Source organism: Ochotona curzoniae, unplaced genomic scaffold (genome assembly GCF_017591425.1).
Source record: "Ochotona curzoniae isolate NIBS_2020 unplaced genomic scaffold, NIBS_Ocur_1.0 contig_2699, whole genome shotgun sequence".
NCBI lineage: Eukaryota > Metazoa > Chordata > Mammalia > Lagomorpha > Ochotonidae > Ochotona > Ochotona curzoniae.
Genome location: NW_024465561.1, coordinates 3,352,345 through 3,358,344, shown reverse-complemented (window position 1 = coordinate 3,358,344; position 6,000 = coordinate 3,352,345).

Sequence of the window (6,000 nt, the reverse complement as noted above, 5' to 3'; positions counted from 1 at the left end):
CCCGGCGGGCACACCCGGCTACACAGACCCTCGGACAGACATCCAGGCCGGACACAAACACATAACACAGCTCGCCGCGCACCCACACTGGCTGGGGGAGCCCACACCTGGGCACACAACCCACGCACACACACCTGCACTCAGCGTCTCCGAGGGGCGCGCGACAGCCCCCCTCCCCCAGCGTCCCCTTTTCCCCCAGGCAGAGGGGCGGCCACTCGTTGGGAGAAGATGGGGGTGGAGGAGGACACACACACACACGCACGGCCGCCGCACACACCCGGATGGCCGCACACGCCGGCGCCGGGCACACACACACACACACACACAGGGCCGCGCGGGCGCACGCCGGGCCGCTGCAGCGCAGCGGACTCACACTCACACTCACGCCGCGCTCGCCCGGGCGCCCCCGCCCGCCTGCCCCGCCCGGGCCGCTGCGGGCCGCGCTCACCCAGCCCGGAGGGGGCCCCGGGCCCGGCCCCGCCGCCGCCGCCGCCTCGCTCCGCGCCATGGTGGGGGGAGGGCCGGGGGAGGGGGCGCGGTGCCGCGGGGCCGCCTCCCGCCCGCCTCCCGCCCTCCCTGCCGAGCTCCGCCCTCCGCGCCGCCGCCGCCACCGCCGCCACCGCCGCCGGGAGGAGCCGGGGAGGGGACGCCGATCGGAGGGGACCGCCGGGCGGGGCGACTGCGCGCCCCAGACCCCCGCCCCGGACCGCCGCCGCAGAGCCCCTCGCCACTGCGGAGCTGCGGCGAGCCCGCCCCCCGACCCCTCCCCAGCCCCACCTCCGGCCGCGCCGGCCTCTCTAGAGACCCCCCCCCACCACCAGACCACGCCCCGACGGGCCCTGAGACCTCCGGGGTCCCTGGCCACGACTCGGTGCCCAGGAGATCCGCACCTCCTCCGAGGCCCTGGCCCGTGCTGCCGAGCCACCCAGAGAGGGCCCACGCGGTGTCCTACTCTTGATGACCTCAGACTCTGCCCACAGCCCAGCAGGGACCCTGGACCCTACCTCCCACCCAAATCCAGGAACCCCCCAGGCCACGCCCTGACCTCCAAGGACCCGCCATTGTACTCCAACATTCAGGTGGACCCCAGACCACACCCCATTCCTCGGGGACCCCAGACCTTAATGTCCACACCCAGGCTTGCCTGGGTCCCTTTGGAACCGCCTGCATTGCACAGCCCCAGGGGACCACAACCAGATCCTGCTCCTTTTGGGGGGCGCTTTACGTCCTTCCACCGCCACCCAGTAGGGACCCCAAGCTATGTCTGATACCTAGAAAGGGGTCTCTAAATATTTCCCACTCCCATTTGGAGACCCTTAACCTTTCCCCATGGTCCCCTGCGAGCAGCCTTACCCCCAACCTTTGGATGTTCCTCTCCCCCTCCCTTTGGTTCCCAGACCCTAGATGGGCTCTAGGAACCCCAGACCCAATAAGTCTCCCCTTAGACCTGCCCTATTGCCCTCTCCCAAATTCCTGGAACCCTAAGCCCTGCCCCCTGTTTGGAGGGCCCCTCCATAGCCCCTCCTTGAATTGCCCTGAAGCCTGTCTTCCCACCACACTCACCCTGGGGGTTCCTCCTTCTGGTGAACTTTGACCCCTGCAGATACAACCCCTTTCTCTCCAAACCCCACCTATGATCTCCAGCACCCAAGCACCATCCCTGTGGCCCCACATGAGGTGTGGGGGTCTGGGGCTGGGAAGGCAAATAAGAGAAGGAATAAGACAAGAAGATGGCTGAGATGGTCCAGAGGTGGCTCCAAGGGTGTACTGGAATTCCTTCCACCCTTAGCCTGATGGACATGTCCCGTCGCTATCCCCATTTTATGGATTAGCAAAATGGAGGTGAGGGAGGGACTTGGTCACCTGCCCAAGGTCATACAGAGAGTGTCAGTGGCACAAGGGGATGAGGTTGAAGGGGAAAGAAGGCGGGGAGCAGGCAACCTGGGCTGGGTAGGAGTCCGGAAAGGGGAGGGGAGGCAGAGATGATGATGGATACAGAGGGGGAGGAACAAAGAGCAGGAGAGCCAGGCTGAATCTCCCTGGCCGCTGTGGACCTGCCGCGCCCATTCCCAGCCACCTTCAGTGTCCACCACGACTAGGCTGAGCTACCGGGCGCCTGTGCACAGAGGCTCCGGGACCTTCACATGGCCAGCTCCTCCTTTCCATGCAGGTCAGCCCTCAGACGTGCTGCTAAGAGAGACCTTCTGTCTCCATTTCCCTTTTACACACACACCAATGCTGATGCCTGCAGATGAGTGTAAAACCCACATTAAAAATAATAAGAAAGGGATGGGCCCAGTGCAGTGACCTAGTGGCTATAGTCCTCGCCTTGCACGTGCCAGGATCCCATATGGGCGCCGGTTCTAATTCCAGAGGCCCCGCTTCCCATCCAGCTCCCTGCTTGTGGCCTGGGAAAGCAATTGAGGACGGCCCAAAGCCTTGGGGCCCTGCACCTGTGTGGGAGACCTGGAAGAGGCTCCAGGCTCCTGGCTTCGGATCAGAACAGCTCCGGCTGTTGTGGTCACTTGCAGAGTTAATCATTGGAGGGAAGATCTTCTTCTCTGTTTCTCCTCCTTTCTGTATATCTGCCTTTCCAATAAAAATAGATAAATGTTTTTAAAAAGGCTTGATGGAATGATGGTTGGATAGACACGAGATACAGCGAGAGCTATGGATGGTTCAATCCTGGAGGTAGTTACATGGTGTTCACTGGAAGACTATTTCAATCTCGCAGCGCATCTGAAAAATTTATAGTAAATGTTGGGGAGTGAGCCAGCAGATGGAAGATTTCTATCCTTCTCTCTGTGTAACTCTGCCTTTCAAAGAAAGGAATCTTTTTAAAAGGAGGCAGAGGGGGAGGGGAGGAAGGAGGCAGAGGCGGAGGGGAGGAAGAAAGCTCAGGCTGGTTCACTCCTCAAAGGTCCGCAGCAGGCCCGGCTGAGAGACCTCACCAGGAAGGTTCAGCTGCAGTACAGGTCTCCTACAGAGAGGCAGCAAAGGCGCAGCCACTTTGAGCCATCAGCTGCTGCCTCCAGGGGAGCTGGAATAGGAGTGGAGAATGGACCAGACACTCACCTTGGAGCACGAGAGTCCCAAACCGCATCTGAACCACCATGCCCAACGCCCACCCCTAAACTCCTTCTTGGGTGTGCCCCTGGAGAAATCTGAGGCAGCAAGGCCAACGTACGCAAAGGGGTATGCACAACTTTCCCTGTGTGTGGGGTGTCACTGGAAGGAAGGGTCAGGAAGCTAGGGCAATGGGCCCAAGTAGTATGACTGTTCCCATAGGAATTTAACCTCAATACAGACCCAGGGCCAATCTTGGGTGCCTACTGTTCAGGCCCCACCTCCAAGCAGATGCCCCACCCCTGTCTTTGGGGTTCCACTCCAAGTCCTAAGGGTCATTGTTTAGCCTGTGTGTAGGGGCCATGCAACAGTGTCTAATAAAGGCACGGCACAATGGCTCACTTAGCAATTCCCTCTCTTCCCCTGCTTCTAGCGCTGGAAGCCCATAGAGGCACAGGTTTGTAAACCGCCTGCTCCACTTGCCATCCAGCCCCCTGCTTGTGGCCTGACAAAGCAGTGGTCAAGGCCTGGAGACCCCACAGCCAGAAGAGGCTCCTGGTTTCAGATCGGCTCAATTCCGGCCAGTGGGACTACTCGGGGAGTGAACCAACAGATGGAAGATCTTTTCTCTGTCTCTCCTTATTTCTGTAAATCTGCCTTTCCAAGAAAAAAAAGAAAAGAAAAGAAAAAGTCTTTCTAAAAAGCGTCTAGGGCATACGAGGCTAATGTCCTTGCCTTGAAAGCGCCAGGATCCCATATGGGCGCCGGTTCTACCCGGCAGCCCCACTTCCCTTCCAGCTCCCTGCCTGTGGTCCGGGAAAGCAGTCGAGGACGGCCCAACGCCTTGGGACCCTGCACCCGCGTGGGAGACCTGGAGAAGTTCCTGGCTCCTGGCTTCGGATTGGCACAGCACTGGCCGTTGTGGTCACTTGGGGAGTGAATCATCGCACAGCTCTTCCTCTCTGTTTTTCCTCCTCTCTGTATATCTGACTTTGTAATAAAAATAAAATCTTTAAAAAAGAATAAATAAAAAGTGTCTAAAACTCGGAAGTCCTCAATCTTGGCTCCGCCCACAATACTAAGCCCCACCCCTACCCTGACTCCGCCCCTCCACCTGCAGGCTGAGACTCCAGAAAGGGCTCTTCAAACTTGGGATGCTTCTTCTGCTTTCAGCTCTGCCCCTCTAACAAGCCAAGGTCACGTAGACCACGGGAAGTCCCGCAGGCACGGTCCAGGGCTCGGATGCCCGCACCAAAGAGCCCGCACGTGTAGGAGCTTCGAGGACAGGTTGGTAGAAATGGCGCCCATCGGACTCTGTCCCACCTCAAAGCCAAGCCCCAGGCCATGACTCTTCATTGGACACTCAGCTCTGTTTTGGCCTCTCGGATTGGTTCTTCCACAATTCCCTTAGCCATAGCCACTCTGAGAGTGCCCTTCTGAGTCACTCTCTCTGATTGGTACCTGTTTTTCAAACGCTTTGCTCCTGATTGGGCAAATCTTTGTATATGCCTGTTTCTGATTGGATTGCTTGCAATCAGCCCAGACACAAGCAAGTTCAAGCATGGGGGGTGGGGGCGTTCCCTAAATCTCTTGCCTGAAAGAGGGCGTGGCTGTGGATCACAGCATAGCCGGAAGTTGGAGTTGTACCTGTGCCTCCTACTTGTGGCGTCAGGCACCTGTTTTCTTTTCTTTAATTTCTGAGCCTCAGTTTAATCTTTAAGTCGTGAATATTCAGGGAAGAGTGTAAGGACTGGATGAGTGAAGACCTATAGAATGCTTACGGAAGTGCACACAGGAAGCCCTCACCATCTGCCTCCCTGTCCATCCCCAGCCGTCATGGAACTGGGACCTTGACCAGAGCAAAAGAGAAACGGGGAGGAGGAGGGGTGTAGCAGGAAGGATAGGAAGACCCCACCCCTGCCCCTAGAATATTGAGGGCGGTAGGATTTCTCCATGACCCAGTGGAGAGTGATGTTAACCCCTCCATGCAGAGGTTGGTCCTGACCGGGAACAAGAGAATAGATGTTGGGTGGCAGGCTGTGTGAAGGGATCAAATATTGTGGCTAAGTGGGGCCGGGGGGAGTTGGAACAAGGCTTTGGGGTCCTCCCCAGGCCGACCAAATTGGAGGTGTGCCAGCATCAGTTCAAGGTCACTGTGTCATTGCTCCCATAGCAACAGCTGCCTCTTGGCAAGGAACCTGGAAAGGGGAGTTGTGGGGAGAAAGTTCTCAGGTGCCCCTACTGCAGGGGCAGGAGTAACCGTTGGCATGGAGGAGAGAGAGGCAGAAGGCCCGTGATCCAAGTCTGGGACCATGTCTTCTCAGAGGCCGGGCCTCACAGTGGGTGCTCAGTCAATGCCCCTCCCAGACAGAGATGGAGGCCTTGGTGGAGTGCAATACCCAGAGATGCCAGCAGAGAGAAGAATCTTCCAAGAGGGCTGAGGGCAGCCTTGCCTGCTTTCTCAATCCCTCCAGGGGACCACTGGGAAACCCTAGATCATCTTCACCTGCAGAAAGCCTGGGACCCTGTGTGGGGGGACATCTCTGTGACCCTCCCCCCCCCAACCATCCACACGCAGCAACTCCTATGCCCAAGAAGCAGGCGTGGGTGCTGCTTTGACAACTTTTGCTCTTTAACTATCTCGCTCCTGAGGGTTCAGCTCAGAGAGGTAGCATTCCAGGCCAGCCAGTGTCTACCAGCCTCCAGAACTGGGTGGAGGATGAGGGGGACAAGGAAGAAAAGCAGACAGGCTTGACCCTGGGGTGCCCTGGTTCCCTTCAGCAGTGACCCCTCCGCAGATTCAGGCATCCCCTCCAGGAGACCCCAGCCTCCCCACCCACCACCACACCCGTGCCAACAGGTGCTTCTCCCTTCCGCCCGGCACCCAGCTTGCGTTCCACTGGCTCTGCCCGCCCCCTGCCGGCTGCAGCCAGG